This window comes from Lagenorhynchus albirostris, chromosome 5 (assembly GCF_949774975.1).
Source record: "Lagenorhynchus albirostris chromosome 5, mLagAlb1.1, whole genome shotgun sequence".
NCBI classification, from domain to species: domain Eukaryota; kingdom Metazoa; phylum Chordata; class Mammalia; order Artiodactyla; family Delphinidae; genus Lagenorhynchus; species Lagenorhynchus albirostris.
In genome coordinates, this window is record NC_083099.1 from 63,019,855 (window position 1) to 63,044,992 (window position 25,138).

Below are 25,138 nucleotides of genomic sequence, written 5' to 3' on the forward strand. Positions count from 1 at the left end.
AAGCATGTCAGTATCCTTACTCAGTTCCTTCCCACAGCACTAGACTCCCAGTTCTGGATTTCCGTATCTTCAGTGACCTTCACCTGCAACACTTTTCAGTCAGCCATGCCTTGGTCATCAGGCACATCAGTCATCTTCAGCAGGAAAGGCCTCATCTCTGATATGTAAACCCTACCATCCAACCTCTTAGTGTGGTTGAAATACATTCTACCCTTTTAGCCCTGCCAGGCAGTAATTAATTCTGGGTAAGAGCATTATGGTAGATTTCAAAATACTTTAAACTACTTTTTGTTATTTTCTAAGATGTCTAAAATACGTAACATGAAAAAGAAAAAAAAGCCTCTAAGCATTACTTTTTTAATTTAAAAACAAGTGTCACCTACCTGCATACCCATCAATCTATCATTCTCCTTCTGGAGGATACAGGGAAGGGATAAAGTCCATAGAACATTGTATAGTTGTAGTCAGACTGCAGTCAGAACCAATAATGATGGAGTTCATTTAAAATGAAATTACTGTTATTCTTTTGGAAGGTCTCCAACAACACAGTTGACATAAATCACGTTTGAGTGGCCATGTTCCATTATGCTGAGTATGATGGTTAATTAACGGCTGGGCCACGGTACTCAGTTGTTTGGTCAAACATCAGTCTAGATGTTGCTATGAAGGTATTTTTTAAAAAATATTTATTTATTTATTTATTTTTTTGGCTGTGCTGAGTCTTTTTTTTTTTTAAATAAATTTATTTATTTATTTTATCTTTGGCTGCATTGGGTGTTCGTTGCTGCGTGCGGGCTTTCTCTAGTTGCGGCAAGTGGGGGCTACTCTTTGTTGTGGCGCGCAGGCTTCTCATTGTGGTGGCTTCTCTTGTTGCGGAGCATGGGTTCTAGGTTCACGGGCTTCTGTAGTTGTGGCACGTGGGCTCAGTAGTTGTGGCGCATGGGCTTAGTTGCTCCACGGCATGTGGGATCTTCCCGGACCAGGGGTCAAACCCGTGTCCCCTGCATTGGCAGGTGGATTCTTAACCACTGCGCCACCAGGGAAGCCCACTGTGCTGAGTCTTAGTTGCTGCATGCGGGATCTTCCTTGCGGCATGCGGGATCTTTTTTTTTTTGAGTTGTGGCATGTGGGATCTAGTTCCCAGACCAGGGATTGAACCGGGGCCTCCTGCATTGTGAGCGTGGAGTCTTACCTACTGGACCACCAGGGAAATCCCTGTGAAGGTTTTTTGTTTTGTTTTGTTTTGTTTTGCGGTACTCAGGTCTCTCACCGTTGTGGCCTCTCTGGTTGCGGAGCACAGGCTCCGGATGCGCAGGCTCAGCGGCCATGGCTCACGGGCTTAGCCGCTCCGCGGCCTGTGGGATCTTCCCGGACCGGGGCACTAACCCGTGTCCCCTGCATCGGCAGGTGGACTCCCAACCACTGCACCACCAGGGAAGCCCCCTGTGAAGGTATTTTTAACAAATGTGTTTAACATTTAAATTAGTATACTTTGAATATGCAGATTACTCTCCATAGTGTGGGTGGGCCTCATCCAATCAGTTGAAAGCCTTAAAAGTCTACGGTGTCCTGAGGAAGAAGGAATTCTGCCTCCAGACTGCCTTCAGACTCAAGATGGCAACATCAACTCTCCCCTGGGTCTCCAGCCTGCTGGCGTGCCCTGAAGATTTTGGACTTGCCAGTCCTCAAGTTCTCATGAGTCCATTCCTTAAATTCTCTGTCTGTCTATCCATATCCTATTGGTTCTGATTCCCTAGAGAGCCATGACTGATTCGCTGGGCAAGGGCCAGATGTGCAGGACAAGAATTCCCGCACACAGCACAAATGAAGATAAACAGGACCCACCTCTGTAAATTACTTCCCATCTCTCTCCTAGCCACCAGTTTTCTGCACCTCCAATTACTCCTCTTTAAGTCAGGCCCAGCATCTGATAAGACTTATTTACATTTGTTGACTGAGGGATTCTACTTTAGCAGGTGGTTCTCAGCCAGTGTGTGATGTCATTAGCATTTTAAGCTTCTTGTTTCCAAGCTGATGAAGTAAGAGTCTTACCATTATCCTTGAATAAAGGATGGTCTACTAACAGGGAAAGAGAGGTGTTTATCATAAGGCATCCTGAAAGTAAATCTGTGTTAAGTCTTCAGGGAGAGGGTGCAGCCAGATTTTATGGAGAAAAAAAGAATACAGAAATATCTAACTTTTGCTATTTTTCAGTGATAAGCGATCATATGGACCCCTTGCTATGGCCTCTCCCAGGGCTTTGGACAGAAGATATAAAGTGAGGGGTCCTGGGAATTCCCTGGCAGTCCAGTGGTTAGGATTCGGTGCTTTCACTGCTGGGGGCGCACAAGCCGCCGGTAAAGCTGGCTCTGTTTCTGGGCTTTTTAGGGTGGGGACAGAAAGAAGGGTGCTGACCTTTCCTTAGGTTGGTTCCTGCTTTGCTGGGGAGGAAAGCTGAGGCTGGCCTGGTTCCAGCTGCTGGAGGAAGACGTCTCTTCCTTAGACCCAGATTGTCGCTCCTCTGCAAGCCCAGCCCACGTGACTTGCCAGACCCTTGCCCCACTTCCATCCTTTCCCTTGCTCCCCTTCTTTGCTTTAACCTCTGTCCTACTGTTTCCAGGGCCTGTTTCCACACTCTGCTTCTTTAGGGAGTATCCAGGCATATTTCAGAGGACAATGTGTAGCCCATCTCGCCCTCCATCTGCAAATGCAAATCCCTCTCTGTGCTTCATAGAGATTTTCTGTCTCTGAGGACAGCATCTCTGACTGCGTGTGCCATGGCAGAATTGCCACTGCTTCATGTGTGGGCACTTTTCTCTGTGGTCCTTTGTCCACATCTATGGCCAGCATCTCCTCCCGTCTTCCTGCCTCTTCAGACTTCCAAATGCTGCGTTTATCATCTCACATAAGCAGACACATGCTATCAGAAGCAGTTTTCTAATTGTACCCGGGGATAAGTATTTTTATATCGTTTGCTTTCATATATTTCACTGAGTATGTGAATTTGTTAGCACCTCCTCTCCTCATTCTGGGAGGAACTCAGTGACTGGCTGGAAAGTTCTGCAGGTTCCAGGGGCTGCAGTTTCCCTCTTGGCTCCAAGTCCCTGCATCTCCAGAACCACTGAGGTCATCTGTGCCCCATGTTTCATGGCGGTTCTTCCCCTTCTGCTCCCACCACCTGAAATCTGGGCCTTTTCTTTGATCTTGCCCCAGAATCCCTCACACAAGACACATGTACGTGTATCATAAGACTTTACTGAAAGACTCTGCATAAGCAGTGGAGTTGTTTTATGTCACAGCGGAACCCAAACAACTTAAAATTATACAAATGTAATCCTCGTTTCTTACACCCACCTTTGGGAATTCCTCCCTTGTCTCCTTTCTCCCCAGACTTGAGCCCTGCTAAACTGATTGCCACCCCTTTTCCCCTCATCCCTTACTCCCTGAGGCAGAAGTAGCCTCGTCCAGTTTAGATTAGAAAACAGCAACAACAAAACCAGCTCTTCTTCCTGTTACACTTTAGTGTGAATAAAAAACAGAGAGAAATGAAGAAAACAGAAGTCCTCACCACCATGTGAAAACAGAGCCCCTTCCCTTTCACACATTTCACCACTTCAGCCGCCGGCGGCACACACATGCACACGCGAAGCCAGCCCCGCCTCAGACACGCAGAGCCCTGCCGAGTCCCCAGAGACCCTCCATCTCTCTCTGTTCCCTCATTTCATTCCTTCCTCTTGGATCCCAAAAGCTGTCAAAGAAAAACACTACTCCTGCTCTCACTTCATGTAAGTCCGTGGTTAGGAACCATACTGAATAGCGAGACAGGCCTGGAGAGAACAGAGAGATAGATAGCAGGAATCCTAGGAACTGGAAGGTTCATTTAGGAACAAGGAAGGCGACCCCTGTGATGGAAAGCCACATTGCAGATCCCAGGACATTTCTGCACTAGGCACACAGTGGGCATCCTCAAAACTCTCATTACAAAGGGTGCAGCACAGGGACAGATTCTATACCTAGACACCCCCATCTCGTAGTTGGGCCCCTGCCCGGAGCTTCTCAAGCTCTTCACTGCCCTCGCCTATGGGTCACAGGTGGTACTTGGCACCTGGGACCTTTCTCCAGGGGGAGAAGCGATCATGCCAGAGGCTGCAGAGGCCATAGATGGCGGCCAGCAAGGCAGCCCCTGAGGCCAGGTGCCAGCAGAAGAAGATGGTGAGGAAGGTGAGGTCCGTGGGGTTTTCCCCTCTCCAGGGCTGCCCCGACGGCGGCATGTACATCAGGATGCTTAGCTGCATCAGCCAGCTGCTGAGCACCAGCCCCATCCAAGTCTTGAGCACCCAGAGCTGGGGCTGGCCGGGGACCCAGATCTCGATGGCGAGCGCCAGGCCGACCGGGAAGGCAGGCACTGTGAACAGCGCGTGCACGCGGGTCTCCAGGGCGCCCTTGTGCTCGGCGTGCGTCACCACCAGCAGCACCAGCGCACGGAAGGCCAGAGCCTCGGCCGCCTGCTCCAGCTTCACACGCCTGGCTCGCGATGTCCACCACGCCACTGAGGAGGAAGGACCGGTGCGTGGTGAAGTGCCGCCACTCGTCCTTGAACGTGACGGTCACCGAGGGGCCTCCCAGTCCACCATCATCAGCCGCTTTGTTCCTGGCGGGTAGAAGAACTCGGGGAAGGTGAGAATCAGGGAGAAAACCACCTTCCCCACTCCTTCCACAGGGACCAGCTGCCACCACCTGTGCCCTCGCTTCTCCCTTGGGGGCAGAGGGGCTTTGAGGAACCTCTGTCCCCGTAACAGGGCCAAGGACACCAGCACCGAGTAGTAGAGTGAGAAGAAGAAGAAGAAGATCCCTGCTACCAGGTGTCCCCCGAGGGTTCCCATGGTCTCAGTGTGTATGTCAGGGCCACCAGGGCGACAGCAGGAGATGAGCAGCAACCTCGCCGGCACCCCTCACAAGCAAAAGTGGCTACTTTTGAACAGCGGGGAGATCTGCCCGATCCAGCCCCACCCATGCTTCCCACACAGGGAAAGGTGTCCAGAGCATCTGAGTCACTCCTGGGTGGGACCTCTTTCGGAGGCGTGATGGTGGGCGTGCGTGCGTTGCGCCACACTCTGTTCCGTACTTAGATGCTAGGCCTGGGATTTCAACCTCTTGCCCCTCACTGTAGGCACTGGTTTGCCCTTTTTCTCACAGTCTCTGCCCCACCCCTCCACAAGGAGAGGGGAGGGAAAGAGTTAGGTGCTCCAGGAAAGAGACTTCTCTTCCACGGACGTCTCTTGGTGCCAGCCATGTTACATAATTTTTTTCTCATTTAACTCCATCAACATTGGGAGACTGGGATTGACATATATACACTACTGTGTATAAAATAGACAACTAATGAGAACCTACTGTAAAGCACAGGGAACTCTACTCTATGCTCTGTGGTGACCTAAATGGGAAGGAAATCCAAAAAAGAGGGGATATATGTATACATATAGCTGATTCACTTCACTGTACAGCAGAAACTCACACAACATTGTAAAGCAACTATACTCCAATAAAAATTAATTTAAAAAATCCCTCAACAACTCTATAAGGAAGTTATTGCTAAACAAATTTTACAGGTGACATGAAGGCTCCGGGTGGGGGCGGGGGAAGGGACATGCATGAGGTCCCTTCTAGCAGCCAGCACAGCAGAGGCTGGATGGGGATCGGGTCTATTCATTTATCTGCACAGTGACTGAATTTCAGCTCCAACGCTTGCAACTCAAATGACTGCGAGCAAGTTAACTTTGTCTTCTTGAGACTCGGTTTCCTGATCTGTAGAATGGGAATAATAATTACTTCCTAGGTTTGTTGTGAGGATTAAATATAGACATACCTTATTTTATTGCACTTTTCTTTATCAGGCTTTGTGGATATTGTGTTTTTTTTAAAAAACTAAAGATCTGGGGCTTCCCTGGTGGCGCAGTGGTTGAGAGTCTGCCTGCCGATGCAGGGGACGCGGGTTCGTGCCCCGGTCCGGGAAGATCCCACATGCCGTGGAGTAGCTGGGCCCCTGAGCTCTGGCCGCTGAGCCTGCGCGTCCAGAGCCTGTGCTCCGCAACGGGAGCGGCCACAACAGTGAGAGGCCCGCGTACCGCAAAAAAAAAAAAAAAAAAAAAACTAAAGATCTGTGGCAACCCCATCAAGCTAGTCTGTTGGTGCCATTTTTCCAACAGCATTCGTTCCCTTCGTGCCTCTGTGTCACATTTTGGTAATTTTCACAATATTTCAAACTTTTTGTTATTATTATATCTGTGATCACTGATCTTTGGTGTTGCTATTGTAATTGTTTTGGTGTTTTTTAGTAATAAAGTATTTTTAAATTAGGGTATGTATGTTGTTTTTTTAGACATAATGGTATTGCACACTTAATAGACTACGGTATAGTGCAAGCATAACTATTTTTGTTTTTCGGCCGTGCCGTGCAGCACGTGGGATCTTATTTCCCTGACGAACGAACCCGTGCCCCCTGCAGTGGGAGTGCAGAGTCTTAACCACTGTACCACCACGGAAGTCCCAAGCATAACTTTTATATACACCAGGAAACCAAAAAATTTCCATGACTCATTTTATTGCGATATTCACTTTACTGTGGTAGTCTGGAACCAAACCTGCAATACCTCTGGGGTATTCCTGTACAATAATGTATGTAGAGTGTCTTATACATAATAAATACTCAAAAAATGACAGTGATTATTAGTAATTTTGCTATTGTTATTACTAATATTCCTTGCTAAATTCCTATGATTCTGAAGTTGTTCAAGTATTTCTATGAATGATACCAAAGCAGGAATCATAAAGAAAAAAGTGAAAACCTTAATTATATGTAAATTTTTAAAGTTTTTATTAATAGAAATTAAACATTAGATTAATAATTTATTTATATGTTAAAGTTACTGTTAAAAAACCAATTTCAAGAGAAAAACAAACTGTAAAATTTTACGCTATATGTAACAAAGTGTTAGTCTACTTACAATATAAAGAGTTCTTACAAATCAAGAAGTTACAGATGAACACCTCAGTAGGAAAATGGGCAAAGGCCATAAACTGGCTACTCGTCTAAGAAAAACTATAAATGTTTAACAAACCTATGAAATTCAAGATAATGAATCTCGCTGGTAAGCAAATGAATAATAATAAAATCAACATGATACATGTTATGGACTGAAAATTTGTCTCCCCGCAAGATTCATATATTGATGCTCTAACCCCCAATGTGATGGTTTTTGGAGGTGGGGCCTTTGGGAGATGATTAGGTTTAGATAAAGTCATAAGCGTGGGACCCTTATGATGAGATTAATGCCCTTATAGACAGAGGAGGAGAGACAAAGCTCTCTCAGAAGAGTGTGAATTCTGTTGTTGTTGGGTAGAGTGTTCATATATGTTTGCTCTAGTTGGTTTATCATGTTGTTCAAGTCCTCTGTTTCCTTACCTATCTTCTTTCTGCTGTTTCTCTCCTTGGGCACGCACTGAGGAAAGGACATGTGAGCACACAGCGAGAAGGTGCCTGTCTGCGAGTCAGGAAGAAGACACTCATCGGAACCCAACCATCTGGACTTCCTTGGCAGTCCAGTGGTTAAGACTCTGCGCTTCCACTGCAGGGGGCACGGGTTCTATCCCCGGTCAGGGAAATAAGATCCTGCATGCCATGCAGTGCGTCCAAAATAAAACAAACAAAAACCCAACCATCTTGGCACGCTGGTCTCAGATTTCCAGCCTATAAAACGTGAGAAAAGAATATTTGTTGTTTAAGCCACCCAGGCTACGGTATTCATTAGAGCAGACTGAGCTAAGACAGAATTTTGGTACTGTGAGGTGGGATGCTGCTGTAACAAATACCTAAAAATGTGGAAGCAGCTTTGCAACAGGATAATGGGTAGAGGCTGGGAGAGTTTGGAGGTGCATGCTAGAAAAGATCAAGATTGCCATGAACAGGCAGTTAAAGGTGATTGAGTTGGGGGCCTACAAGGAAAAGAGGAGAGCTATAGAGAAATGTCCATCTTCTTAGAGAAAGCATAAAGAGTCATGAACAGAATGTTGGTAGAAATATGGGCTATAAATCCTGTTCAGGTGAAGTCTCAGATGGGAATAAGGAACATGTTATAAGACAATGGAGAAAAAGTGATAAATTTTATAAAAATGGCAAAGAACTCGGCACAATTATGTTCATGTTTTAGTGTTTTGTGGAAGGTAGAACTTGTGAGAAATGAAAATGCATGTTTAACTGAGGCAATTTCTAAGCAAAGTGTTGAAGGAGAGGCTTGGTGCCTCCTGATTGCTTATAGTAAAATGTGAAAAGAGAGGAATGCATTGAAGAAGCAATTGTTAAGCAGAAAATATCCTGAGGGCTTCCCTGGTGGCGCAGTGATTAAGAATGTGCCTGCCGACACAGGGGACACGGGTTTGAGCCCTGGTCCAGGAGGATCCCACATGCCGCGGAGCAACTAATCCCATGCACCACAACTACCAAGCCCGCACTCTAGAGCCTGAGAGCCACAACTACTGAGCCCACATGCCACAACTACTGAAGCCCGCTGCGCCTAGAGCCCGTGCTCAACAACAAAGAGAGACCACTGCAATGAGAGGCCTGCGCATCGCAGCAAAGAATGGTCCCCACTGGCTGCACCTAGAGAGGGCCTGCGCACAGCAACAAAGACCCAACGCAGCCAAAAATAAATAAAATAAATTTAAAAGAAAAAGAGATCCTGAACTTACGGTTTTGAAAATTCTCACCCTGTCCATATTGCAAAAAATGAGAAAGTTTTTCTGAAGAGAACAGTAAGGTGGGGCCCAACAACACTTTGATAAGGGGATTAGTATGGGAATAGACTACAGACCTAATTAGCCACTCCATCAGCAACACTGCCAGTTTCAACCCAAAGGAATGGAGCTCAGACCAAATGAGGGAAGGCTATTGGACTTGTTAGATCCTATAGACAGGACTGGACCATAAAGTTATTTGGCTGTGAACATGTGCTATTCTTCAAGACAAGGGAAAAATGACCCTGAAGGCAATTCAGAGATCATCAGGGCTGCTTCCTTGGTTTCAAAAGGTAGGAGGGGTGGGCACCACCTCAGTTTCAACAGGTCAGATAGTGGTCTTCTGGAGCCTTGGGGGTGGGGCCACCTGGAGGCAGGGGGTGGTAACCTGCCATGCAGAGCAATAGGGATGGCATTGCCAATCCACTGGGTCCTGAAGGCAGGACCATTGCTCCAATGGACCAGAGGGCTGAGCATAGAACCAAAGAGAATTATTCTCCAGCCGTAAGATGTAACGATATTTGCCTTGCTAGGTTTTGTACTTCCTTGGGACCATAACACCTTCCTTCCACTTTCTCCCTTTTGGAATGGGAATGTTTAGCCTATGCCTATTCCAGGACTGTATTTGGAAGCAGGTAACTTTTCTGGTTTCACAGGTTCACAGCTGGAAAGGAGTTTTGCCTCAGTATGAATCATACCTTGAATCTCACCCATACCTGATTTAGATAAGACTTTAGGCTCTTGATTTAAGAGTTGATGCTAGAATGAGTTGAGACTTTTGGGACTGTTGGGATGGGATGGATATTTTTGTATATCTTTATGAATTTTAGGGAGGCCAGGTGCAGAATGTTATGGACTGAATGTTTGTGTCCCCTTAAAATTCATATGTTGAAGCACTAATCCCCCAATGTGATGGTAGTTTGTTGGAGGTGAGGTCTCTTGGAGGTTAGGTTTAGATGAGGTCATGTGTGTGGGGCCCTCCTGGTGGGATTAATGTCCTTAAAAGAAGAGAAAGAGAGATGAGAACTCTCTGTCTGCCATGTGAGGACACAGCAGAGAAGGTGGTCATCTGCAAGCCAGCAAGTGTGTCTTCACCAGAAACTGAATTGGCTAGCACCTTGGTTTTGGCCTTCCCAGCCTTCAGAACTGGAGAAATAAATATCTGCTGTTTAAACCACTGAGTCTGTGGTAATGGTGGCCCAAGCAGACTAATAACATTGATCCATTGGTCATTTAAAAGTGTGCTAATTTCAAGATTGGTTCAAGATGGCGGAGTAGAAGGACGTGCCCTCACTCCCTCTTGCGAGAGCACCAGAATCACAAGTAACTGCTGAACAATCATCAGCAGGAAGACACTGGAACTCAACAAAAAGGAAACCCCACATTGGAAGACAAAGGAGAAACCGTAGTGAGATGATAGGAGGGGTGCAATCACAGTAAAATCGAATCCCATAACCATTGGGTGGGTGACTCACAAACTGGAGAGCAATTATACCACAGAAGTCCACCCACTGGAGTGAAGGTTCTGAGCCCCACGTCAGGCTTCCCAACCTGGGCATCTGGCAATGGGAGGAGGAATTCCCAGAGAATCAGACTTTGAAACCTAACAGGATTTGATTGTGGGACTTTGACAGGACTGGGGGAAACAGAGACTCCACTCTTGGAAGGCACACACAAAGTAGTGTGCACATCAGGACCCAGGGGGAAGGAGCAGTGACCTCATTGGAGATTGAACTAGATGTACCTGCTAGTGCTAGAGGGTCTCCTGCAAAGGTGGGGGGTGGCTGTGGCTCACCGCGGGGGCAAGGACACTGGCAGCAGAAGTTCTGGGAAGTACTCCTGGTTGTAAGCCCTCCTGGAGTCCACCATTAGCCCCACCAAAGAGCCTGTAGGCTACAGTGCTGGGTCGCTTCAGGCCAAACAACCAACAGGGAGGGAACTCAGCCTCACCCCTCAGCAGGCAAGCAGATTAAAGTTTTACTGAGCTCCGCCCACCAGAGCAACACTCAGTTCTACCCACCACCAGTCCCACCCATCAGGAAGTTTACACAAGCCTCTTAGATAGCCTCATCCACCAGAGGGCAGACAGCAAGAAGGACTACAATCCTGCAGCTTGTGGAATGAAAACCACATTCACAGAAAAATAGACAAAATGAAAAGGCAGAGGACTATGTACCAGATGAAGGAACAAGATAAAACCCCAGAAAAACAACTAAATGAAGTGCAGATAGACAAACTTCCAGAAAAAGAATTCAGAATAATGATAGTGAAGATGGTCCAGGACCTTGGAAAAAGAATGGAGGCAAAGATCAAGAAGATGCAAGAGGGCTTCCCTGGTTGCGCAGTGGTTGGGAGTCCGCCTGCCAATGCAGGGGACATGGGTTCGTGCACTGGTCCGGGAAGATCCCACATGCCGTGGAGTGGCTAGGCCCGTAAGCCATGGCTGCTGAGCCTGCACATCTGGAGCCTGTGCTCCGCAATGGGACAGGCCACAATGGGAGAGTCCTGCGTACTGCAAAAAAAAAAAAAAGATGATGCAAGAAATGTTTAAGAAAGACCTACAAGAATTAAAGAACAAACACACAGAGATGAACAATACAATAACTGAAATGCAAAATACACTAGAAGGAATCAATAGCAGAATAATGAGGCAGAAGAATGGATAAGTGACCTGGAAGACAGAATGGTGGAATTCACTGCTGCAGATCAGAATAAAGAAAAAAGAATGAAAAGAAATGAAGGCAGATTAAGAGACCTCTGGGACAACATTAAACACAACAACATTTGAATTATAAGGGTCCCAGCAGGAGAAAAGAGAGAAAAGACCCAAGAAAATATTTGAAAACATTATAGTCGAAAACTTCCCTTACATGGGAAAGGAAACAGCCACCCAAGTCCAGGAAGTGCAGAGAGTCCCATACAGGATAAATCCAAGGAGGAAACACCGAGACACATAGTAATCAAATTTGCCGAAATTAAAGACAAAGAAAAATTATCAAAAGCAGCAAGGGAAAAATGACAAATAACATACAAGGGAACTCCCATAAGGTTAACAGCTGATTTCTCAGCAGAAACTCTACAAGCCAGAAGGGAGTGGCATGACATATTTAAAGTGATGAAAGGGAAGAACCTACAAACAAGATTACTCTACCCAAAAAGGATGTCATTCAGATTTGATGGAGAAATCAAAAGCTTTACAGACAAGCAAAAGCTAAGAGAATTCAGCACCACCAAACCAGCTCTACAACAATTGTTAAAGGAACTTCTCTAAGAGGGAAACACAAGAGAACAAAAGGACCTACAAAAACAAACCCAAAACAATTAAGAAAATGATAATAGGAACATACATATTGATAATTACCTTAAATATGAATGGATTAAATGCTCCAACCAAAAGACACAGGCTTGCTGAATGGATACAAAAACAACACCCATCTATATGCTGTCTACAAGAGACCCACTTCAGACCTAGGGAGGGACACATACAGACTGAAAGTGAGGGGATGGAAAAAGATATTCCATACAAATGGAAATCAAAAGAAAGCTGGAATAGCAATACTCATATCATTAAGACTTTAAAATAAAGAATATTACAAGAGACAAGGAAGAACACTACATAATGATCGAGGGATCAATCCAAGAAGACGATATAACAATTATAAATATATATGCACCCAACATAGGAACAGCTCAATACATAAGGCAACTGCTAACAGCTATAAAAGAGGAAATTGACAGTAACATAATAATAGTGGGGGACTTTAACACCTCACTTACACCAACGGACAGATCATCAAGACAGAAAATTAAAAAGGAAACACAAGCTTTAAATGACACAACAGACCAGATAGATTTAATTGATATTTATAGGACATTCCATCTGAAAACAGCAGATTACACTTTCTTCTCAAGTGCACATGGAACATATTCCAGGATAGATCACATCTTGGGTCACAAATCAAGCCTCGGTAAATTTAAGAAAACTGAAATCATATCAAGCATCTTTTCCAACCACAACGTTATGAGATTAGAAATCAATTACAGGGGGAAAAAATGTAAAAAACCAAACACATGGAGGCTAAACAATACATTACTAAATAACCAAGTAATCACTGAAGAAATCAAAGAGGAAATCAAAAAATACTTGTAGACAAATGACAATGAAAACACAAAGATCCAAAACCTATGGGAGGCAGCAAAAGCAGTCTAAGAAGGAAGTTTATAGCAAGAAAATCCTACCTCAAGGGAAAAGAAATATCTCAATCTAACCTTACACCTAAGGAACTAGAGAAATAAGAACAAACAAAACCCAAAGTTAGTAGAAGGAAAGAAATCATAAAGATCAGTGCAGAAATAAATGAAATAGAAACAAGGAAACCGATAGCAAAGATCAGTAAAACTAAAAGCTGGTTCTTTGAGAAGATAAACAAAATTGATAAACCTTTAGCCAGACTCATCAAGAAAAAGAGGGAGAGGACTCAATTCAATAAAATTAGAAATGAAGAGGGAGAAGTTGCAACACACACTGCAGAAATACAAAGCATCTTAAGAGACTACTACAAGCAACTCTATGCCAATAAAATGGACAACCTGGAAGAAATGGACAAATTCTTAGAAAGGTATATACTTCCAAGACTGAACCAGGAAGAAATAGAAAATATGAACAGACCAATCACAAGTAATGAAATTGAAACTGTGATTAAAAATCTTCCAACAAACAGAAGTCCAGGACCAGATGGATTCACAGGTGAATTCTATCAAACATTTAGAGAAGAGCTAACACCCATCCTTCTCAAACTCTTCCAAAAAATGGCAGAGGAAGGAACACTCCCAAACTCATTCCATGAGGCCACCATCACCCTGACACCAAAACCAGACAAAGATACTACAAAAAAATAAAATTACACACCAATATCACTGATGAATATAGATGCAAAAATCCTCAATAAAATACTAGCAAACAGAATTCAACAACACATTAAACAGATCATACACCATGATCAATCGGGACTTATCACAGGGATGCAAGGATTTTTCAATATATGCAAATCAGTCAATGTGATACACCATATTAACAAATTGAAGAAGAAAAACCATATGATCATCTCAAGAGATGCAGAAAAAGCTTTGACCAAAATTCAACACCAATTTATGATAAAAACTCTCCAGAAAGTGGGCATATAAGGAACCTACCTCAACAAAATAAAGGCCATATATGACAACCCCAGAGCAAACATCATTCTCAATGGTGGAAAACTGAAAGCATATCTTCTAAGATCAAGAACAAGACAAGGATAGCCACTCTTACCACTATTTTTCAACATAGTCTTGGAAGTCCTAGCCATCGCAATCAGAGAAGAAAAAGAAATAAAAGGAATACAAATTGGAAAGAAGAAGTAAAACTGTCACTGTTTGCCGATGACATAATACTATACATAGATAATCCTATAGATGCCACCAGAAAACTGCTAGAGCTAATCAATGAATTTGGTAAAGTTGCAGGATACAAAATTAATTCGCAGAAATCTCTCGCATTCCTGTATGCTAACAACAAAAGATCAGAAAGAGAAATTAAGGAAACAATTTCATTCACCATTGCAACAAAAGAATAAAATACCTAGGAATAAATCTACCTAAGGTGGTAAAAGACCTGTACTCAGAAAACGATAAGACACTGATGAATGAAATCAAAGATGACACAAACAGATGGAGAGATATACCGTGTTCTTGGATTGGAAGAATCAATATTGTGAAAATGACTCTACTACCCAAAGCAAGCTACAGATTCAATGCAATCCCTATCAAATTATCGATGGCATTTTTTACAGAACTAGAACAAAAAATCTTGAAACTGGTATGGAGCCATAGAAGACCCCAAATAGCCAAAGCAGTCTTGAGGGGAAAAAACGGAGCTGGAGGCCTGACTTCAGACTATACTACAAAGCTACAGTAATCAAAGCAATATTGTACTGGCACAAAAACGGAAATATAGATCAATGGAACAGGATAGAAAGCCCAGAGATAAACCCACGCACCCATGGTCAATTAATCTATGACAAAGGAGGCAAGAATATACAATGGAGAAAATACAGTCTCTTCAGTAAGTGGTGCTGGGAAAACTGGACAGCTACATGTAAAAGAATGAAATTTGAACACTCCCTAACACCGTACACAAAAATAAACTCAAAATGGATTAGAGACCGAAATGTAAGACTGGACACTATAAAACTCTTAGAGGAAAACATAGGAAGCACACTCTTTGATATAAATCACAGCAAGATCTTTTTTGACCCACTTCCTAGAGTAATGGAAATAAAAACAAAAATAAAGAAATGGAACCTAATGAAACTTAAAAGCTTTTGCACAGCAACGGAAACTATAAACAAGACGAAAAGACAACCCTCAGAATGGGAGAAAATATTTGCAAACAAATCAATGGACAAAGGGTTAATCTCCATAATATATAAACAGCTCATGCAGTTCAATATTAAAAAAGCAAAAAATCCAATCAAAAAATGGGCAGAAGACCTAAGTAGACATTTCTCCAAAGAAGACATACAGATGGCCAAGAGGCACATGAAAAGCTGCTCAACATCACTAATTATTAGAGAAATGCAAATCAAAACTACACTGAGGTATCACCTCACACCAGTTAGAATGGGCATCATCAGAAAATCTACAAACCACAAATGCTGGAGAGGGTGTGCAGAAAAGGGAACCCTCTTGCACTGTTGGTGGGAGTGTAAATTGATACAGCCAGTATGGAGAACAGTATGGAGGTTCTTTGAAAAACTAAAAATAGAACTACCATATGACCCAGCAATTGCACTAGTGGGCATATACCCAGAGAAAACCAAAATTCAAAAAGACACATGCACCCCAATGTTCATTGCAGCACTATTTACAATAGCCAGGTCATGGAAGCAACCTAAATGCCCATCAACAGACAAATGGGTAAAGAAGATGTGGTACGTATATACAATGTAATATTACTCAGCCATGAAAAGGAACGAAACTGGGTCATTTTTAGAGACGTGATGGACCTAGAGAATGTCACACAGAGAGAAGTAAGTCAGAAAGAGAAAAACAAATATCGTATATTAATGCATATCTGTGGAATCTAAGAAAATGGTACAGATGAACTGGTTTGCAAGGCAGAAATAGAGACATAGATGTAGAGAACAAATGTTTGGACATCAAGGGGGGAAAGTGGAGGCAGCGTGTGATGGTGGGATGAATTGGGGGATTGGGATTGACATATATACACTAATATGTATAAAATAGACAACTATTAAGAACCTGCTGTATATAAAAAAATAAAAGAGTGTGCTAATTTCCACAAATTTGTGTATTTTCCAGTTTTCCTTCTGTAGTTGATTTCTAACTTCATCTCTTTGTGGTTGGAGAAGATACTTCGTATGAAATCTATCTTTTTTTTGTGGTACGCGGGCCTCTCACTGTTGTGGCTTCTCCCGTTGTGGAGCACAGGCTCCGGACGCGCAGGCTCAGTGGCCATGGCTCACGGGCCTAGCCGCTCCGCGGCATGTGGGATCTTCTCGGACCGGGGCACGAACCCGTGTCCCCTGCATCGGTAGGCGGACTCCCAACTACTGCGCTACCAGGGAAGCCCCATGATATCTATCTTTTTAAATGTTTTCAGACTTGAATTTTGACCTAACATATGGTCTATCCTGAAGAATGCTCCATGTGCACTTGAGAAGAATGTGTATTCTGTTGTTGTTGGGTAGAGTGTCCATATATGTTTGTTTTTAGGTGGAGATCCGTGTAAGGGAAGACCTTCCAACTGGCACAGGTTGCAGCACAAGCAGCTTTATTATTGCCTAGCGGATCCAGAGGTAGTAAATTTCCTGGAGGCTGTGTCAAGTCCAGACAGGAGAATCACAGTGAAGGTGCCATAATGCTGGAGCAAAACCATGACTGTGTTGGCAAATGACCATCCATCCTCATTTTGAGAAACTGTTCTTAGCTTGCTGTTGGACTCTTGTGGAGAGTGAACACTTTCCATATTGGACATCAGGTAACCATGTGATCTGGGTGCTTTCTCAGTCTAAAGTCAGGCATGCATAACAATGCTCCATCATCAAACAGATATGGTACAATGAGGCCAAGTTTGAGCATGACCTGAAAGCACAAATAAATGGCGTGAAAGTGTTGCTCACATTCCCAGCATGCTTTCTCTGCCCTCTTCTCCCTCAGCCAACACGTAGGGCCACGTGTAGAGCTCTCTATGACTACTTGATGAGGGGGAAACATTCAAGCTTGGTTCCGGATGGCTCTACCAGGGATGCCCTGAGCAGTGCTATAGTCCCTCTCCAGATGTTCCTGAAGAACAGCAGATAAAAGAAACACTTCCAGGAGGCAGAACTTTGAACAGAGTATTTAAATTTTAAAAAAATTTTCTACTTTTTCTGGAATGGCTCAAGGACCACTAAACCCTGGGGTGTGATTAAAAATCTCATCATATGATCAATGACCTAGAAGAACTAAGATTAGAGGATTTATGACAAAAAAGTTTGGGGAAGAGTTAATGGCTTGAACTCTCAGAATGGGCCCAGAATATGTGTCTCATGTGAATGCTGAACAAAATATTCCCACGGTGGAGGCTTTCAGTGACCAGGGACCAGGACAGTCCACTCTGCGGATGGCATTCTGCTCCCTTCCCCTCCACCCAGTGTGTGCTCAGTGGGGTCATGTACGGTGTGGCCATGGAGGCTGGGGTGGAGCTTATCTGTGGCCTTAAGAATACAGACTTCCTTCACAGAGGATGACACAGTTCCTCCCACTCCTCAGTGGCAAATAAGAAAAGTGGTAAAGAATGATAAATGATAAGTCAAAAAAATCTTAAGACTGCTGCAATAGTGAATGGCTAAAAAAAATATTTTTTCCCATCCTAGCAACACTAGACCCTGAGGGTAAAATTTTAGCACCAAAGGGAAGAATATACTCATCAAGGGACACATTGATGATGTCATTGAACTGGAAGCCGGGCTTCACATGGATATTTCAGGTTCCTCAAGGCACAGGGCAAACAGGCAAAAAAAGAGGGATATGGTGTTGGCTGTGGCTAGTGGACACAGGGATGTAGAATTGCTGCTCTACAAGGAGGTGGGGGGCAGGGATGCAGATGAAACACGGTGCTTCACCAGGTTGCCTTCTTAGGCTACATGTTCAGTGGTAGTTAAAGGAAGGTACTTCGTAGGCAAGACCACCAAAGGCTCTTTGATTCATTTATTCATTCAACAATGAATACTGCTAATGTCAGATGCTGTTTCAGGCCCTGAGGATACAACAATGAAGAAGAGAGACAAGAAAAAAATACTCAAGAAAACAAGGAAAATGCTAGAGGATGATAAAGGGTAAGCCCTCTCCCCTCAAAAAAAAAAAAGGCTATTGCAATAGTGAGTGACTCTTTCAGATTAAGCCATCAAAGAAATAACATTTAAGGTCAAATTGGCATTAGGGTCCAGCCATTCAAAATCTGACTGAATGTTTGGGTCACTCTATCACATGAAGACCAGAGGAGCAGATGAATGAAATAAAAAACACCGGTAAACCCACCTCCACACTGACGATCAATGCTACTCCAATCTTTCCAGTAATGTCTTTCTCTTCCTAACTAGAATCAGATTTGGGGTTTTGCCATCAAGAACGTTGATAGGGACACTCCAGGTAGTAAGACCATGGGTAATTTATTTCTTTATCTTTTTCTGCATTTTACAATGAACAAGTATTATTTTTTTTAATCAGAGACTACCTGAAAACTTGAAATCAATGATTTTTTTTTTTAATGAAGGTTTTTATTTATTTATTTATTTAGGCTGTGTTGGGTCTTTGTTGCTGTGCGCTGGCTTTCTCTAGTTGTGGTGAGGAGGGCTACTCTTTGCTGCGGTGTGCAGTCTTCTCATTGCTGGGGCTTCTCTTTTTGCGGAGCACAGGCTCCAGGTGTGCGGGCTTCAGTAGTTGTGGCACGTGGGCTTAGCTTCTCCGACGCATGTGGGATCTTCCCGGACCAGGGCTCGAACCCATGTCCTCTGCATTGGCAGGCGGATTCTTAACCACTGCGCCACCAGGGACGTCCCAAAGATGCAATGATTTAATGCATGGAGAAAAAGCTTAGATATCAAAACATCACAATGTGGTAAATTCTGGATGGTAGTTTTATGGGAAATGTTAATTTGCATCTCTATTTTTGGTATTTTTCAACTTTTCTGTGAGGCTTTATTAATTTAACTTTGTGGTAAAATTATTAACATAAAAAACTTTGTAAGAACTCTCTTTAGCCATCAAAATATTTCTTTATACATGTATATTCATGTGTACAATTATTTATAAAGGTATATTTGCAATACTGGCAACTTTTAAAGACACCAAAAGGCACAAAGACAAGTAAAAAGAGTAATATAACATAGCAAATGCCAACACAGAATGAATAAGTGTTAACATTGTGTCATGTTTGCTTCAGGATTTTAAAAAATAAATAAACATTCAAATCCTTCCAGTCCCCTTCCCATACCTTTCTCCCTTCATAGGGAGGAGCCAGTCTCAGGAGCTTGATGTGACTCTTTCTTGTCATTCTGTTATTTTGTATATGTTTGTATCTCTGCCTGTCTTTCTCTGTCTCTCTAACCCAGCGGTCCCTAACCTTTTTGGCACCAGGGACCGGTTTCAGGGAAGACAATTTTTCCACGGACGGGGGTGCGGAGGGTGGGGGATGGTTCGGGGGGGTAACACAAGCCACGGGCAGCGGCAGATGAAGCTTCTTTCGCTTGCGGCGGCTCACCTCCTGCCGTGCGGCCTGGTTCCTAAGAGGCCAGGGACTGGTACTGGTCCGCAGCCTGGCAGTTGGGGACCCCTGCTCTAACCCATGTGATTGTTTTCTGTGTATTTCTAGTTCTGCAGAAACAAGCAACACAAGGGGCTCTTTTTTGAACAAGGCACTGGTCATGCCTCAGAACCCGTGGAAGTGAAGTTCCTTTGCAATGAAGTCAGTGCAGTCAAATAAAAAAAAGGGGAGGGATTCAAGAATCATGCAAAAATACAGTTGATGGGAACCATATGTCAGGGTGGCCACGTTCCAGTAAACCAGGCAAGTGCACAGCTGCGTTGGACCTAAATTCCTCTGCTCCCAACTCCTATTTTGTCCACAGGGTAACTAAAGGTAAACAGAACTAACCTTTACTCCCACTCCCCACCAAAAGTGACCCTGAGTCTCCAGTGTGTCTGTCTCACCCCATCTCATCGTCTGCTGCTGTCTGAGCGCTCCTGGCTCTCAAAAGTAGACAGTGCCTGATAATAGTCATTTATGCTTGTTGACTGATAGATCAATTTTAGCAGATGAGTTTCAGTCACTGTGACACCTCAATCAGTCATTTTAAGCCCCTCACCTCCAGCTGAAAAAGGAGAAATCCTTAGCTTTACCCACAACTAAAGGAAATGTAGGCATCAGCCAGCAGGTGCTGAGATGTATTTGCTATGGGGAGAGGTTCCTGCCCTCACCCCAAATTCTGATTTATTGATCAGGGGCTGTTGGGCCTGGGCATTCATGCTTTTAAAATCTCCCCTGCAGACACAAAAGGACAAGCACTGTATGATTCCACTTATATGAGGTACCCAGAGTAGCCAGATTCATAGAGATGGAAAGTAGAATGGTGGTTGCCAGGGACTGGGGGAGGGGGGAATGGGGAGTTAGTGTTTAATGAGGACGGAATCTCTGTGTGGGAAGATGAAAGAGTTCTGTGGATGGATGGTGGCGATAGTTGCACAACAGTGTGAATGTACTTAAAGCCCCTGAACTGTATCCCTCAAAATGGTGCATTTTATGTTATATATTTTCTACCACAATTTTTTTTAAAGTGAAGAGCAAATTCTCCCTTGGTGACTGTAATTTGCAGCCAGGCTGAGAACCACCTCACGCTATCTGAGCTGCAGTTACTGTCAGAAGGGCGGGTCCTGCCCTCTTGCTCGAGTTGGCTTCCTACACCCCTGGGAGGCTCAGCTGGGCGCTGTTCTGGTTTTAACTCTTGCTGCTGCTGGGTGGGAGGTGGGTGCAAGGAAGTTTCACTTTTCTCTTTTGCTTTGCGATTTGGTCCGTTCGCTACCCAAGACCGGCCCCAGAGACCCCCTCCGTGCCCTCTGCAGCACTTCTGCATAGGTGGCTGGATGGCTACCCCTCTGCCAGCAGGGTTTTTTCTTTTCTGGTCCCTTTGCATACCTGTGGCTGGAAGCTCCTCCCTCCCCTCTCTTTTTCCAGACTCGGATACGCTTAGTTCGCTTCAGCCCTGAAACCTGACTCATGCGTGTGTAACTCACAGGGGAATAAACCTGCCAGTTAATGTCAAATAGAGATGCCTACGGGTGGTTCTTTGTATCTCCTCTATCTTATCTAGTTTGTGACCCAGATGCTAGTGGAGCATCACCCTGTCTTTTGAAATGTAGGTGAAGTTGACTCATTGCCTACCCATCCCATACTCTCGGAAATCCAACTCTCTGTCCACGGTTCCTGAGCATTCCAGGGCCCCCATCAGACTCTGAGTGTGTGAATCTGCTATAAACACGTTCTGCAGCAGCGCTGTTTGTTCTGTTTTTGTACTGCCCAGAGGGGAGGCTCAGCCACTTTCACTGATTCTCACCTCTACCCTTTAGAAAGCAAAACGAAAGACACACAAAAGGCGTTCATCTGTGCAGCAGGCTTTATTACGAGTGTGAGGATGATGATGGTAGGGGATTATATCATCCCAAAGCAAAACGCCCAATATTAGGTATGAGACATTTCTGTTCTTTAAAGTCCATCAGTTATATCTTAGGATTCTATTCTTATTAAGTCCTCAAATTGGCAAAACTAACCTAAGGTGTTAGAAGTCAGGATAGTGGTTAGCGTGAGGGGGAGTGACACGAAAGAATCAGGAGAGGCTTCTGGGATTCTGGTACATTTCTATTTCTTGATTGGATGCTGGTTACACAGGTGATTTGGGGAAAAGCGATTGAGCTGCACACTTGCAATTTATCCACTTTTCTGCATTTTTGTTATGCTTCAATAAAAGAAGTCAGTCCGCAACCTCACGTCCAGACATGTTGCTCACTCCTCTCTCTCCGTCCAGACCCTGCCCGGATCAGTAGAAAGAATCTGCATCCCCACACCCAGCATCTGCCTCCTGGAAGTTGGTTTTGGTTTTGACCTGTTAGCAGTGTTTTCAAAAAAGACAGAGAGAAATGCAGACACACAAGCATGTTGTCAATGATGAGCCTATGCAGAGAGAGCTCTGCACATACACTTCTTCCTAAATATCACTGTCACAATCATGCCAGTGATAACTGGAAAGACTCGTCCAGGTGCCCAGGGCCAGGGTGTCCATTGGCCCACCCTGATTCCTCTAGAACCCCCAAGCCTCCAGAAAGGCCCGGAAACCACCTCCATACAGTGAGACAGACAGACAGACAGACAGGTCCTGAAGCCATCCCAGGAGCTAAACAACCCCAGGAAACAAGAACATGATTCACGGGATAGGAAATCAAACTGTGGCTCTCAGGACACTATAGTCTGCCCACGTGTGGGCATCCTCCAAGGACAGGTCTGAGTCAGGAGGCCCCATCCTGCAGCATGACCTCTGCCCTGAGCTTCTTGAGCTCTACGTCTGGGGCCTGCCAGGCATGGTGGGACCTGGCACCTGCCCTTCCATCGGAGGGGCAACGGTGGTGCTAGAGGCTGCAGATGGTGCTGGTACGGTAGCCCCAAAGGCCAGGCGCCAGCGGCAGAAGGTGGTGAGGAAGCTCAGGGCCTCCCGTGGGTAGGAGGTACGTCGTCACACAAACTGCAGCAGCCAGGTGTTTGTGCCCTGAACACCGACACCAAAGGCCTCAGCTGCCCAGCCCGTCTTCATGTGCCTCTCTGCCAGCCATGCCCAGCTCATTACGGCCCCACATGCTCGGCAAGAAGAACACGGTACCCTGCTGCCCTGGCGTATGGAGAAGGACCAGCTCCTCAGCCTCTTCTTAGTCCCCTATTGCCATCTGCTTTATCCTTGAAAAACAGAAGAACTTAGCACGGCTGGTATTAAGAAGGCAACTGCTTCCCCCACCTCTTCCAGGGGTACCTGCTGCCACTACCTCTGCCCTCGTGTCTCTTAGTAAGACATGGGCCCAGCAGGGTAGGGACGCCAGCCCTAGGGAGAAGAGCCCAGGGGTCTTCACAGGGGACAACTGTCCCTTCCATCCCACCAGGAGGAGCCGGACGACGGCCCAACAGTTGGTGAACAGGTAGGCTCACCTCTCAGGTAGGTGTTCCCGGGGGCAGGAGGCGGTGCCTCAGTAATACCACTTTGCTCCCTGTGCTTTCACTGGCGCCTCTGTCTGCCCGGCATTAAGCTAATGCACGAGAATGCGACATGACATGCCAATTGTGTCTGTTATTGCAGTTGTGGTACCAGCACACCAGGTTTCACCAGCCTGATTAATACGAGTGTCCACGTATTAGTGGCTCTTTGCCCCCAACATTTGCAAGGTCACAGAGAGTCTATGGGTCTTGCACGGTTTGTCTTCTGTGGAGTCTCGTCTGCCAAGAGTCAGCTCTGGTTACTGCTCTGTCAGCAGGTTGCTTGTCAGGTGTAGACGTACTACTGCCCGAGCTGCGCGCGGGGCACTGATGCTGCAGCTGCTGCCGTCAGCGGCCCGCCAGGGATGCCGTAGCCTGCTGGGCTGTAGGCTTCCAGCCCTGTCTTGGCCTGTGATGCTGCCATTGCTGTGGGGAGCCCACTCTTCCTGCTGGCTGAGCTGGGTCTTTGGGGCTGGGGCTCCAAAGGCAATGGCCTCGACAGCTAGGAGGGGTGCTGGTCTTGCTGGTTTAGGTCTCTGGCAGTTCTCCCCAGGGACTGATGCTCGGGTCAAGTGAGGTGGCCACAGCTCTTCTTCCACTGGAGGGGGACCCTGCAGGAAGTTTCTTTGAGCTCTGTGGGGCTTTACTGTTCTGTGAGGCCACTCTCCTAGGTCCTCCACCTAGATTGTCTTCTCAAAGTGTACACCTGTGGTTGTGGGAGGCTGGATGGGGAGGAAGGCTGAGGACCAGCCTCCCAGTTTTTCTGAAGCCACTATCACGTGGACCCTCAGGGTCTGAAGATGAGCGGCAAACATCCTTTGTAGCAAATATTCTCTTTGGCGTCATACTGTTTCATCTTACAGTGGCTCTTGTCAAGGATTCCAGGGTGTCAGTGATCTCTGAACCCTGACTATTACCAAAGTTCAAATTCTTATTTTTCCAGACATACCTCACGCCCACACAGTTCAGGGACACAGATGGGTAGAGGAGAGGAGGAGCTTAGTGGACATAGTTACTCTGTTTGTCTGCTCAGTATTTGAACCCCCTTCCTCTACGTAAGGAATTCCCCACCTAATGGGTAGGTAGCGGGGAGGGCCCAGATCCCCACAGGGACCTAGAAATGCTAGGTTCGTCCTTCATGGCCTCCCTTGGAGTGGGCACAGGCCTTACACACCTACCCTGGACTCTGCCTTGGCTCTTAGCCCTCCAAATGACTCCTATAATAAACCTCCTTTCTAGTTACATCTGCCAGAGCCAGTTTTCATAGTTTGTGGCTAAGAACCCTGCCTGAGGCAAGGGGTGTCATCTCTACCTGAGCCCAGTCCCACCCTATTGCCTAAAGATACGTTTCCTTGTCTCTTTTCCTCCCTTCCTTTCTCCCTCCCTTTCTGCCCTCCTTTCTATTATGAATGGACTCTTCTATTCTTTTTCCCTTGAGCTCATCTTAGAATTGATCCAGTGTGGCTGGGTCTGAGTTGCCTCTCTGGAGTTCCTTAGCTCCAGTTCCTTAGTTCCTTAGCTCTGGAGTGGCCTTTCTGAGCCTCGTGGGGGCCAAGGCCAGCCCCTGCTGAGCTCCGGCCACGCAGGGGCCTTGTCACTGCTACACAGGCCTTTATTTGGGGATGATTCAGCCCCCCAAAGACTCCAAGCCTAGCCTTTGTACACCTGCGGAGGTGAGAGCCACGAGTGGGCGTGGACTTGCACTAGAGGCGGAGCTGAGGCTCTTTTCCTGTGGTTGGCCTGCCTTGCTATGGGAACTTAATCGACAAGGGAGCACCACACATCTAAGAGGAAAGGACGGGTTGTTTAGCAGGTGATGTTGAAAAAACAGACTCACTCTAGGGAGGAACATAAACATGGATCTCTGCCTAACACTACATACAAATGTGGACTCTAGATGGAGTTACGAGCTAAATGTGAAGGATAAAACGATCCAGTTAGCAGAAGACAGTGGAGGAAAATATTACATCCCAGGGGCATGAAAGAACTCTTTAAAGTTTCAAAAGCTCAAATCATATG

The 25,138-nt window shown here is 45.3% G+C and overlaps 1 pseudogene; it reads right to left on the bottom strand.

Moving 5' to 3' along the window:
• Positions 1 to 3,247: 3,247 nt before the first annotated feature.
• LOC132520513 (transmembrane epididymal protein 1A-like) lies at positions 3,248 to 4,885 on the bottom strand (annotated as a pseudogene).
• Between the last annotated feature and the right edge of the window lie 20,253 nt (positions 4,886 to 25,138).